This window comes from Eumetopias jubatus, unplaced genomic scaffold (assembly GCF_037043125.1).
Source record: "Eumetopias jubatus isolate StellerSeaLion01/CBP00866 unplaced genomic scaffold, mEumJub1_p1.0 scaffold_10, whole genome shotgun sequence".
Taxonomy (NCBI): domain Eukaryota; kingdom Metazoa; phylum Chordata; class Mammalia; order Carnivora; family Otariidae; genus Eumetopias; species Eumetopias jubatus.
Window position 1 is genome coordinate 47,834,109 of NW_028274816.1, and position 13,113 is coordinate 47,847,221.

At 49.3% G+C, this 13,113-nt stretch overlaps 1 long non-coding RNA gene across 3 annotated transcripts in view; it reads right to left on the bottom strand.

Annotated features, from left to right (window-relative positions):
* Positions 1 to 12,613, bottom strand: part of LOC114224434 (uncharacterized) — a 31,724-nt gene extending 19,111 nt beyond the window's left edge. For 2 of the 3 annotated variants that reach the window (XR_003612368.2, XR_015769381.1), the window contains exons 1-2: positions 2,337 to 12,613; positions 908 to 2,042 (exon numbers count right to left, since the gene is read on the bottom strand). This is a non-coding gene — a long non-coding RNA (uncharacterized LOC114224434). The remainder of the gene's footprint in view (positions 1 to 907; positions 2,043 to 2,336) is intronic. The other variant, XR_003612369.2, reaches the window with a different exon arrangement.
* Positions 12,614 to 13,113: the final 500 nt, after the last annotated feature.

A 13,113-nucleotide genomic window follows, 5' to 3' on the forward strand; every position in this document is an offset into this window, starting at 1 on the left:
AGAAGGCAGGGGGGTTGCAGAGGCAGAGAGACGGGACCAGAGGCGCTGTCTGCAGACGAATGGGCAGTGATGCGCGGTGTGAGGCCCCACTTTCTTCTTGGGTGCTCGCGTCCAAGGGTTCTAGAGATGTCTTGTGAGGCAGGGCTGAAGAAGAACCCATTCAGCTGGATCCTCACTTGGAAAAACTGACCAAACAAGGAGCTTGCCCAGGAGTGGGGATGGGAGTATATGAGAAAACTGGCCACGTGGAAGTCCATCTGGACTAATGAGGAACAGACATAAAATGGGACTCCTGAGTGTTGAAATCAGAACAAAACCTGAAAGAATAATCACAGCTTGAGATTGAGAGAAGGTCAATTAGATTTGTGCGAACAGATTTTGGGGGAAAACAGAGAGGGCTGAGTGGCCTGACAGAGAGCTCAACTCTTGACCTTCCTCTTCCCGACCCACAGCAAGTTCAAGTTCAAGTTCAAATGCTCTTGACTCACTGGGGACCCTGAGAACACAGAAGTACCTGCCTCTGCACCTTATGCCACAAGTTGGTAAAAGTCTGTCTCGGGCTAATCTCCAAGAGCAGTCTGCTTGGGAATGGGCTGAGGTTAGTTACCCAAAATACTGAGCAAGTCCTGGGAGAAGGCACCCTGAAGTGTGACCCAGAAAAGGAAAGGTAGGTTGGACCCAAGTGACCACAGGGTCATAGCTGGAGAACAAGGTGAGGAGTTCATTCCCAGTGTAGGGGCAAAGCCAGAATGATAGAAGATCGAGAAAACTGAATGGAGACCCAAGAGGTAAAGTGGTGGAGGGATTATACACGTTGGGGGGGGGGAGGCGCCAAGCAGAACTGGTCTTCCCCTTCAGACTAGTGAAATGCTCATATTCAACTGGCCTAGGATGTAACAGTCCTCACCTCTGTGCTGGCCCCATTTCCTGGGTGGCAACCGCAACCTGGGGTTTTGCTGGCCAGCGTCCATTCCTCCTCCTTCTGGTAACAACATCCCAATTCTCTGTTAGTCAACCACTCCTCCACCACTGTCAGTCCACGTGGCACAGGGAGGGGGGCAAAAGGCTAGCCCCACTCCAGCTGCAGGGGAGGACATGTTATCCAGACTTGGGTCCATGTCCAAATCCGTCCATCCAGACTCACCATTTCTAGACTCTTCTAGAATGATTTGGAAAGAAGCATACTCTTTCCATGGGGTGGTTAGGCTGGTAAAATGTAATCCTGGAGCTTGTGGGAGCTACCTTTGCCACCGCTTGGAGAGGGCCTGCCTGAGAAGGAAGCTTGCGTAGGAAAACAGAATTGAGACATAGAAACAGGGGACCAACAGCTTCATTTTAGCACCTGATCTGACCACTCTTGAAGCCACTTTACCCTTTAACTACAAGACTCTAATTACATAACAAGTAAGTTCCCTTCTTTGCTTAATCAGCTGGGACAACTTTCTGTCACCTAGAATCAAGATATTAGTACAGTTGGTAAATCATTTGTCACTCCTAATAAAGAATCGATGTTTCTGAATTCTATCTTTTACGATATTTAAACAATAAATTAGAACAGATTCAAGCGACCTGCATAATAATTTCACCAATTCATTTGCATTCTGACATGCAAGGGTTACAGTCACCGTCCCTGGGCTGGGAGTGGCACGCTCTGGGCATGCGGGAGACTGCCCTCCCTGCTCTCATAAATCAGATGCTTAGTTAATGATAATAACTTCTATCAGAAGAAGTGTTTTCTGCAGTTGTAAAAGTGTTTCCACACATATCATCACACTTGAATCATAAGACAATCCTATGAGGTTGGTTTCTTATGCCCTCTTTAGAAGCAGGAACTCTAAGAGAGCTCGGGGAGGCTAAATGCCTTTCTCAGAGATACACAGCCAGTCAGAGGCCACACCTGGACTGGAATCTGTGTTGGTCCTCTGGGGCCAGTGCTCCTTCTGTTCCACAAGCTTCCTCAAAAGTCAGCATCCAGTGTGTGGAACTCAGGGACTGTGGTTCCGAGGGGAGTCCAGGCTCGCCGGGTGAGGCACTCACAAGGGCTTTGAGGGAACAGAGAACAGAGATATATAGCACGGCTGAGGCTGGAAAGACTCTCTGGCTGTCCGGGAGTTTCCAAGAGCTACCACATATCCTTTCAAAAGAAAATCCCTTTCTGCTTAAACTAGAGAGACGGCAGTCTACTGTCTGCACCAAGAAGGCTGACCGCTCTCATCTACATCTTGTCTATGCCATGCGTCCCCCTGCCACCATCCTGGCCATGTGTGACCTCCCGGGAAGCACAGAGCCCCGCCCTGCTCCACTCATGGCCTCCTGCAGTGGCAACCGCTGCTTACCCAAGACAGGTCAGGCTGTGGCCAGTGGTCTGCGCTTTCGCTGGTTCTGGCTTCTCCCGTGGCACGTGGCCACCACCTTGGAATCTGACGTGGGAACAGGGCTTTCCCTGCGGGAGAGGAGCAGCTCCGCTCGCCCGCATCTTGCCCCTACACCCGGGCAGCGCCGTGGTCCTAGGTCCGTAACAAATGTATCCGACAGCCCCCGTTTCTCGGTGAGAATTGTGTCCAACAGCAGCTGGGTGTGGTGCAGGGAACACCACAGGGCTAACTGCCCGGATCCTGGGAGGAGAGCTGAATCTGGGGGGTGCATCAACCTGCGTCCCCAGGGAACAGGAAACACTACAGAGTACTTAGAGCTCTCAGTGTTTCCTACGCTCTCACCCACCCTTCTAGCTATCCCAAAAGGCTCTCACTGCAGGGCTTCAGGCAGGCTTGTCCACTGATACACATGCCCACACTCTCACTGTCTGTCGTTCGTTCCTTCATTTGATGGCGTTCATGGGGTAGATACTCCATGTCAGGCCTTGCTCAAGCTGTGGAAAATACGATGGGGAACAAGACAGAGGAGCTACCGGCTCTCATGAAGTGCATCTTCCGGAAGGCACTGGGGTTGAGGGCCTAGCATTTGGGCTCCCCGGAAACAAGACAGTACTTTCGACGATTACTTGTGACCAAACTAATAAAAGACCCGAGATGGTTAACAATATTGTTTTGATAAGTTAAATGTGGCTTCCTCCTCCGTTTCTGGGACAAGTGGTGGTGAGAGGTAGCAAATAAAAAAATAATAATTGTTTCACCTGAAAGTCTGCCTAATTATTAGGCACAAACAAAAGTTTTTCCTGGAACAATGTCAAACCAAGCCTGTGACCTGAGCAGCACCTCCCAGTCACCAGGAACTGGTGATAAACAAAAGGTAAATAAACAATTTCCGGTTTTGGTAAAGTACAACCAAAGGCAACAAAACAGAGCACTGTGATGAGGAGGACAGGGGCCTTCTGTAGATGGAGTTGCCAAGGGAGGGCTCTCTGAGGAAGAAAGACGTGGCCGACCACTGACTCTCTGCAGATGACATGGCCCATCTTGGTGAAAGCGGTCCGTGGAGCAGAGGCAGCTCCAGTCCTGCCTCTTCATTAAGGAGCCTGAAGACGTCCTTTTGGAGGCTGCCAGTCCCTTGCCCAATAAACAATCAGAATAAGGCAAGGTCCCCAGGTGGCTGCACGTGCTCTGAGAAAGGACTGTTGGTGGCATGGAACAGAAGGAATCGGAACAGGGCCACACTGCCGGGGACAAGGCAGGCGCTTCACGTCCAGGGGACAGACAGAAGCAGGGAAGGGAAAGAGCGTAGAGAGAGAAAAGGGGTGAAGAGACAGCAGCAGAGAGACTGCGCCACGCTGAAATGGGCTACAGTGAGGGCAGAGGGGATGGAGCAGACCAGGTCACGGCCACAAAGCAGGGACATGTCTCTTCTGCCCACTGGAACTTCTGACTCAGATGCTGTTGACACTCTCTCGGGAGAGAGCAGGAGAGGGGTGGGAGAAGTCACAGCTGGAATGTTTTGGGAGTCTGTTTAGTATGTCAGCATAATCAGTCCCATGTGTGGCCCCTGGAAAAAAGTTGAGAATCGCTCCTGTGGCGAGTTTAGTTGTCCGGCGACAATTGACAGTAGAGAAGTATCTGCAGTTTTGCAAAGTGATTTCACATAAGTCACCTCATTTACTCCCCCAAACCGTCCTGCTCTATTCCCAGAGGGCTACGACCCACAGCGAAGCCCAGAGAAGTTACGTGACTCCCCCAAACCACGCAGCTGATCAGGACACAGTCCTTGTGGGAATCCAGGCTGTCTTCCCAACTGCCTGGCTGACATCCCTGAGCTCTGCCTTTGGGAGGTTTGGGAGGGAGCCAGGCCAGAAGACATTCAGAGTGGTCAGCGGGCTCCCCTTCTGCCTCTGGTCCCTGTCTTCACAACCGAGCTTTAGAGATTCATGTGAGCGCCAGCTGTCTAGAACAGGACTGTGAACTTGAACAACCCCCAAACAGTCACTGGACCCACTCTTCTTATGTGATGGCAGCTCTCAAACCTTGGCATGCACCAAAGCCTCCTGATGGACTGGTTAAAATGCAGATCACTCAGCCCCATCCCCAGAGCCTCTGATTCAGCAGGTCCGGGGTAGGTGGTCAAGCACGTGCATTTCTAACAAGTTCCCAGGTGATGCTGCTGCTGCTGGTCCAGGGGCCACACTTTGAGGACCAGAGATCGGCATCTTCCCCTCCTTGAGGGGAGAGGGATTACAGGACTCTGGAATCCTTATGAGGCTAATTCTCCCTCAGGTGGAGAAGCAGAAAGGATGGGAGGGCCAGGTGGACAATTCAACAGAGATCTAAGGAGCTGCTTTGCCATGAGGCACATGATAGAAAACCCAGTGAAGACAGGAAATCACAAATTAGATCAGAGGAAGTCAGGAGGAGCCTGTGAGATACAGAGCAGGGGATAGAACGCTGGAGACCTGGCTAACATTCACTTTATTTTTTTTTTTTAAAGATTTTTATTCATTGAGAGAGTGAGAGAATGGCAGAGAGAGAGCATGAGAGGGAAGAAGGTCAGAGGGAGAAGCAGACTCCCTGCTGAGCAGGGAGCCCGATGCGGGACTCGATCCCGGGACTCCAGGATCATGACCTGAGCCGAAGGCAGTCGCGTAACCAACTGAGCCACCCAGGCGCCCTAACATTCACTTTAGTTATCTAAGAGCACTATCACAACATCTACGCTGTCCACACACCACCTGAGGTAGGATTTACTTGTGGGTTTTTTACAAATCAACATGTTTCTCACATACCATTAGCCTTGTCCTAAACAAAAGTAAAATAATGAGAGTAACAGCAGCCAACACTTGCACATGCTTGCAGGTACCAGACGTGCATGTACATACATGCGTATGTTTATACCCAGATGCACACACGCACACATATGTGCGTGCATACATACACACAGCCCTTTCAATCCTCACGGCAAGCCTGCAAGGTCAATCCTGTATCATTATCTCCATTCTACAAGAAACTGAGGCCTAGGTAAGGTAACCCTGACCAAGGTTACACACACAACAAGCACGTGGCTGGGTCCGGAGTCCATGCTCTTAGCCCCCCAGAATTAGGGCTTTCTGGCTTAACTTGGGTTAGGTAGCTTGCCAGAGAACACAGAGCTAGCACTGGGATGGGAGCCAAGATGTGAACATGAATAGAACGTTAACACCGGAGTGTTAACCACCGACATGTCCCCAGACGGACTGTGACTGGTGGTGGTAATGAGGGGGTGCTGGGCTGCGACGGCACTGTGGAGAGGAGCTTGGACCTTGGCCTGAATAAATCCTAGAGACGGCTCCCTCCTTTGAACTGGGCTTGAGATGCCCATCGTCTCCTCAGTACCTCTCAGCCTTTAATAAAAATAACTCCAAAGCTGACCTTCACTAGTCTGTATCATGAAACAACTGTTTTCCATTTTCTTTTTCAAACATAAAAGTATACGAGATATGCTTTTCCAAAGTACTGAATCCACCCCATCCCACACCCTCTCTCCCCAAACACGCGCCCCCTGGAAAACCTTTGCTTTTCAGAGAGACTAAGGGGGCAGGTCAGCCGGGCTTCCCACACGGTATCAGAGGGACTGTTGGAACAGGGGGAAGGAAGTGAGGCCAGCTGGTGGAAAGCAGGGAGGACTCAGATTTGCCCCACTTGGTTCCTTCCAGACCAGAAACTCTCCCTCCTCTTCCTGCTTCACCAGACTTAACACCAGGAGAGGAGCAGAATAGGAAGCTCCCCACTTCCCCGACCCATCCCCAGCAACCCCAGGGCAGCAAGGAGGTCTCAGTAGGAGTCTGAGGCTCATGGGAACCCCCGTGGCTTGACATTTGCTCCAGAATGGAGATTCCTCAGTAATATTCGGAGGCTGCAGTCTCTGCTGTGGGGGCCAAGATGGGCAGCAATGAAGGCAAAACAAGACTCAGGGAGAAAAGCAGCACTCTCCCTTCCCAACGTTTCCGGTGAGTTTCTTTCACTCGAATCCAGAACATCAGGAGTATCTACGTAAAATGATGCAAAGGACGCTGGGCAAGAGACAACAGTGAGTGGTCTCCTCCCTTCTGCTCCTACTAGTCTGGAAAGTGGGCCGGTGTGGGAGGACAGCAGAGCCTGGACAGAGAGAATGGAGGGCTAAGAGACAGATGCTAGGTCCCTGCAGAGACTCCTGCATCAAGAGGCCTCCCTCACCTCCCAAAAAACCTGAGGAAGAAGGAAGCAAGCAGACAGGAGCAAGACATTCTTGCCCTCCAACAGGTAACTAGAGGGGTCTTCACAAACCATAAATCAGATTTCACTTCTCTGCCCAAAACCCTTCCACAGTTTCCTATTACTTTGAGCATAAAGTCTGAATTGGCCCGTTGGGCTACAGGGACCTGCGTGAGGAGCTTTCCCTGCTCAGTCACCTCTCTGACCTCATTTCCCATCACTCTCCCTCATGCTCATTCCACCCCAGCCACACTGGCCTCCTTTCAGTTCCTCCACCACACCATACCCTGTGCATCCCCTGGGCCTTTGCACAAACTGCCTTGCCTGCCCAGAGCGTTCTTCCCCCAGCTCTTCACAGGGAGAGTTCCTTCAGGCCTCTGCTCAATGTCACCCCTTCAGGGAACCCTTCCCTGCCACTCAGAGCACCTCCCTCACATCCCAGGTGACTGTTACATCATCCTATTTTGTTTCCTTCAAGGAATGTGCCACGACAATAAATTATCTTCTATGTTTATGTAGATACTGTTCTATTCTCCTTGCCCCCAATAGCATGTAAATTCCATGAAGGCAAGAGCCATGTCTGTATTGTTTGATGCTCTATCCCCATTCATTCAGAGAGAGATGAAATGCATGATCTGGTTGTCACCCTGCCCTCAGCTGCCTCATCCAAGAGACTTCCAGGAGTATCTGAGGAGCCTAGGGCTGTCCTGGGCCCACAGAGCTCAGAGAGAGAGAGGTCCCTGGAGAGAAGAGAGGAGATGGCAGAGAACTTGGGGAAAAAGAGATGTGTTGGAGCAACAGCAGAGCTGATTCCTCAAACAGCCATGGACTTTGTGAGGCCAGATGGCCTCAGACACTATTCTGGGCAGGCTGGGGCCCCTGGACCTGAAAGCCAGGAGTCCCCCAAAAATGTGCTCACACAAAATGTGCTCTGCTGGCCAGGGAATGCCAAATGATGCAAAACCGGAGATGAATCTGCTTTGGCTGGACCATGCCAGGAAGGGAACAGGAACTTGACAAACTTGACATTGTCTGGGGGGGGGTGGAGAGGAAGAGAGTGAAGAAAGACCAAAAAGAAAGGGTGAAATACAGCTGACGACCTGAAAGAAGCCTCCAAGAGAGAAAGTATGGGCTGCATGGATTCTGGTTGGAAAGAGAGCCCTGGGAAAACAGTCAGAACTTGGATTTGGAGAGAGAAGAATACGATTGGCAGGGGCAGAGACGTGGGGAGAAGCAGAGAGGGCCCAACTGCCTCAGCAGGGTTGGGCGAGGGCTCTTCCCCTCTGACACGTGACTCCTTGGACGGGAGAGCTCTGCGGCCCTAGAAGAGAATAGTCATGAAGGTGCTTACAGGCCCATACCCTCTCCCCAAAGCCCCAAGCCTTCTCGGGGAGCACCATGGGAGCAACCCTACCACTATTTGTGTCTGGGGACGAGGGTGCTGGAGCCCATGCCACAGAAGCACGGGGACGGCTGGAAAGCTAAGTGGAGGGTGCCACTCTAAGAAACAATGTGATGGTGTCAGGGGTGAAGGGCAGGTGGGTCTGAAGGTGAACGTAGGCAGATGCTTGCTTACACCGGTGCCCAGCCAGACAGGAGCCCCAGGTGGGTTGGTCCATCCCCAGCCAGGCCAGGAGCGTCTCGGCTCATCTGGTCCTCTAACTCAACAGTTCTCAAAAGACGTGTTGAGACACACAGGTATGTGGCAACCAGAGGCAAGAAATGCAGGTCAATGGTTCGTGGTAATACTGAAAGGACCAGGGTTTGTGAAGTTAAGTAAACAAAGAAATGAGCGGATACAAGGGAAGCCCTTATAATGTCACTGTCAGTTCCGGGCATTCCATCATCCTTTCTGGAGTGAGCAGGAAAGGGGAACATCCCGGTGCAGACTGGAAATTGCTCTGGACACAGGCACAGCAGGTTCTGACACAGAACTGCTTTCTCTGGGGGCTTTGAGAATGTGCCTTTCCCACCTCGCTTTCTGGGGTTTGAGCAGGGCCTCCCCGAGCCCTCAGCTCCAGCCGCAGGCGTATGCGGCTGGCCGAACCACCCTGAGCCTGCAGGGCCGGCCTCGACATCTTGGCTGGGACCCCTGGACAAGAGACGCTACCTGCACAGGCTGTCACCCTATGCTGCGCAGAATCATCTCACTGAGGAAAGAGTATTCAAACTCCTCTCTTCCCTCAAGCCACGTTCGCCCTTCTCAGAAGAGCGCTAGGGGCCTCTGGGGGAGTGAGACAGAACGGGACACAGCTCGAAAATGATGACGCTTGTCGCCTCCGCGTCTTCACGTGGCGGGAGGGCACTTCTGAAACTTCAGACTCCCATAAGAACAAGTCTTGTCCAGCGAGGGTAGAGGAGGAAAGTCTGAGGTGTCGAGGAGAGGAATCAGGGCCAGTGAAGAGTCAGCCCCTCCTGAGACACAGGATGGGGAATCTTTACCCCAACGGGGAACTCCACAAACGGTTCTATTAGGAGGCGTGAAAGGAGGCACAAACGGACATTCTAAAAAAGCCAATGGCAGACGAATAAGCAAACAAGAACCAGAAACAGACCCAGAAATACAGAGAACAAACCGATGGCTGCCAGAGGGCAGGGGAGGGGGAGGTACAGGCCTCCTAAGTCACAGGGATAAAAGGTCCAGCCTGTGGAAGACAGCCAACCGTACTGGAAAGGCGTTGTGTGGTGACGGTAGCCTTATTTGTGGGGGGCGGAGCATAACATACAGACTTGTCCAATCACGACGCTGTTCACCCTAAACTACTGCAACATTGTGTGTTAACCATATTTCTGTTATAAATAAATAAGGCAGATAGTAGAAGCTCAGTTGGTCAAGCGTGGGGAAAAGGAGCACAAAATCAGAGAGGTGACTTACCCTAATTTTTCTTAACTCGAGCAGAACACCTCAGACAGCCTCACCTGATTCCACAATTCTCTTCACCTGTGACAAGTCTAGCACCTTCCTTCCCCTCCTTGGACGAATGCTGCCAGACCTGCCGCTGTCCACCCTTTCAAGACAGCTAAGGCCATGGCCCCTGGAGATTTCAGATGCCTCTGCACAAAGGAAAGCTCTGCCTTTTCCTAGTCTTGCCTCTGCTTCCAGAGCAGCCTCTGCTGGGCCCTGGGGCTCGTGGCTGCTCGGGCACCAAGGGATATGGCAGTGTGGCTTTCCTGGCCAGCGGGTGCTCTCCCTCTGTCCACCAGGTGGGTGCTGGGGCTCCTGCTCCTATCCCACAGCGCCGTGGTTGAGTTCTTTCATTGGGAGACATATGGCACTTGTGTCAAAGGGAACACAAATAAAAGTAATCGAAATCCTGCCCAGAGATAGCTGCCTGAGATGCTCACAGAACGCTCACATCTGATTTTGTGTTCCTAAGACAAAACTGACCTCTGCAACCCGTCAGAATTAGATTCATCCAACCCCAGGGACCACAGAACCAGACACGTGCGGCAATGCTCCCTGTGGTACCTTCTCAGCTGAGGTTTTCCCTGAGATGTGCTCTTCCTTGGGCATATGCCAGGCCTTTGGGGACACAAAAGCTGCAGAACTGGGGGAGAGAGGGCTCATTTGCAAAAGTTGTACAGGTGCAATTTGGAAAAGACTACAAATTTCTTCATTGAGTAAAAAAGTCTGTTTTTTGTTTTGGGGGGGTTTTGAGAGAGAGAGCACGAGAAAAGGGAAGGACAGAAGGAGAGGGAAAGAGAGAATTTCAAGCAGGCTCCATGCCCCGCACGAAGCCCAACACGGGGCCTGATCCCACAATCCCGAAATCAGGACCTGAGCCAAAACCAAGAGCCGGACACTCAACCAACTGAGCCACCCAGGAGCCCCCAAAAGTCTGATTTTTAATAATACACTGAACCCAGCTAAAAGGCTGTTTCCCGGCCTTCTTTACAGGTAGGTGTGGTCATTTGACTAAGTTCTTGCCAGTGAGTTATTAGAAGTGTTGTGTGGACCAGTCAGAATGGCTAAAATTAACAAGTCAGGAAACGACAGATGTTGGCGAGGATGCGGAGAAAGGGGAACCCTCCTACACTGTTGGTGGGAATGCAAGCTGGTGCAGCCACTCTGAAAAACAGTATGGAGGTTCCTCAAAAAGTTGAAAATAGAGCTACCCTACAACCCAGCAATTGCAGTACTGGGTATTTACCCCAAAGATACAAATGTAGGGATCCGAAGGGGTACGTGCACCCCGATGTTTATAGCAGCAATGTCCACAATAGCCAAACTGTGGAAAGAGCCAAGATGTCCATCGACAGATGAATGGATAAGGAAGATGTGGTATATATACACAATGGAATATTATGCAGCCATCAAAAAATGAAATCTTGCCATTTGTAATGACATGGATGGAACTAGAGGATATTATGCTAAGCGGAATAAGTCAATCAGACAAAGAAAGACAAATATCATATGATCTCACTGATATGAGGATTTTGAGAAACAAGACAGAGGATCATAGGGGAAGGGAGGGAAAAATGAAACAAGACGAAACCAGCAAAGGATACAAACCATTTGAGACTCTTAATCTCAGGAAACAAACTGAGGGTTGCTGGAGTGCAGGGGGGTGAGAGGGATGGGGTGTCTGGGTGATGGACATTGGGGAGAGTATGTACTATGATGACCGCTGTGAATTGTGTAAGACTGATGAATCACAGACCTGTATCCCTGAAACAAATAATACATTATATGTTAATAAAAATTTTTAAAAAATGTATTGTGTGGAACTTCTAAGAAGTCTATTAAATTGAGAAGGGCTAAGTGCTTCTTTTTCCCTTCCTCTTAGTCTGCTGTCAGGAACACAGATGTGATGGCTGGAGCTTCAGCTTCTATACTGGACCATGAGGACAAGGGCTAGTCTAGGGTTGGTAGAGCAGACAGCTAGAAGAGGATGGGTCCCTTAAGTCTTCCTGCAGCTGTCAAAAACAATCCTGGCTGCTCTGGACTTCAAATCTTCAGGCTGCTCTTATATGACAGAGAAATATAATTCTATCCTATTTACACAACTATTACCTAGAGTTGTTCAATTACACACAGTAGAATCCAATCCTGACTTATTGGAGTTTCAGCTTATAACAAACTAAAATGTCTATCTTCAGTTTCTGATGACATTTTAAGAGGAAGGTTTCCAAAATGTAATTAGAGTAATGTAAGAGACAAAGGAGAACGGCAATATTACAAAAGCAACCATTAATTTGGGCTTCTCCTTCCCTTTTGTTCCTCTTTATCCATCATCTTTTTCCTTCCAAGATTTAGGATGGTTAATATCCCTCTTCTAGTGGTAGAAGCTGGAATAGTAGTTACGTCAGAGGTGGGAAGGTTGCTCTCTGGGCAGGGGCACAAAGAGTTCTTGTAGGACATTGAAAATGGTCTACATCTTGACCCACATGGTGGTCACACAAATATATATGTTAACAGTCATTAAGGTTAGTATACTTTATCATATGTATTGTACTGTATTGTATTGTATGTAAGTTACACTTCAATAAAAACAATTTACAAAAATCCTTTCTAGGGCGCCTGGGTGGCTCAGTTGGTTAAGCAACTGCCTTTGGCTCAGGTCATGATCCCGGAGTCCTGGGATCAAGTCCCACATCGGGCTCCTGGCTCAGCGGGGAGCCTGCTTCTCCTCTGACCCTCTCCCCTCTCATGCTGTTTCTCTCTCGCTCGCTCTCTAATAAATAAATAAAATCTTTAAAAAAAAAAATCCTTTCTAAAGTCCCACACTTTTGGGAGCTTTTAAAAAGATATTTATTTTTTCTAAATATTAACACAGTTGACACACAGTGTTATATTAGTTTCAGGTATACAATAGTGATTTGACAATTCTATATATTACTCAGTACTCACCACAATAAGGAGAGTCACCATCTGTCACCACACAACATTATTACAATATTAACTATATTCCCTGTGCTGTACTTTTCATCTCCACGACTTGTTTACTTTATAACTGGAAGTTTGTATCTCTTAATCCCTTTTACCTATTTCGCCCATCCCCCCACCCCACCTCCCCTCCGGCAACCACCAGTTTGTTCTCTGCCTTTATGAGTCTGTTTCTGTTTGCTTTTGTTTTTTAGATTCCACATATAAGTGAAATCATAGATATTTGTCTTTCTCTGTCTGACTTATTTCACTTAGCATAATGCCCTCTAGGTTCATTCTTTTCAATGTCTGAGTAACATTTCATCAAACGTATATGCCACATCTTCATCCACTCATCTATCAATGGACACTTGGGTTGCTTCTATATCTTGGCTATTATAAATAATGCTGCAGTAAACATCAGGGTGCATATATATTTTTGAATTAGTGTTTTCATTTTCTTTGGGTAAATACCCAGGAGTGGAAATACTGGATCATATGATATTTCTGTTTATAATTTTTTGAGGAACCTCCATACTGTTTTCCATTGTGGCTGCACCAATTTACACTCCCACCAATAGTGCATGAGGGCTCCTTTTTCTCCACATCCTCGCCAACACTTGTCATCTTTTT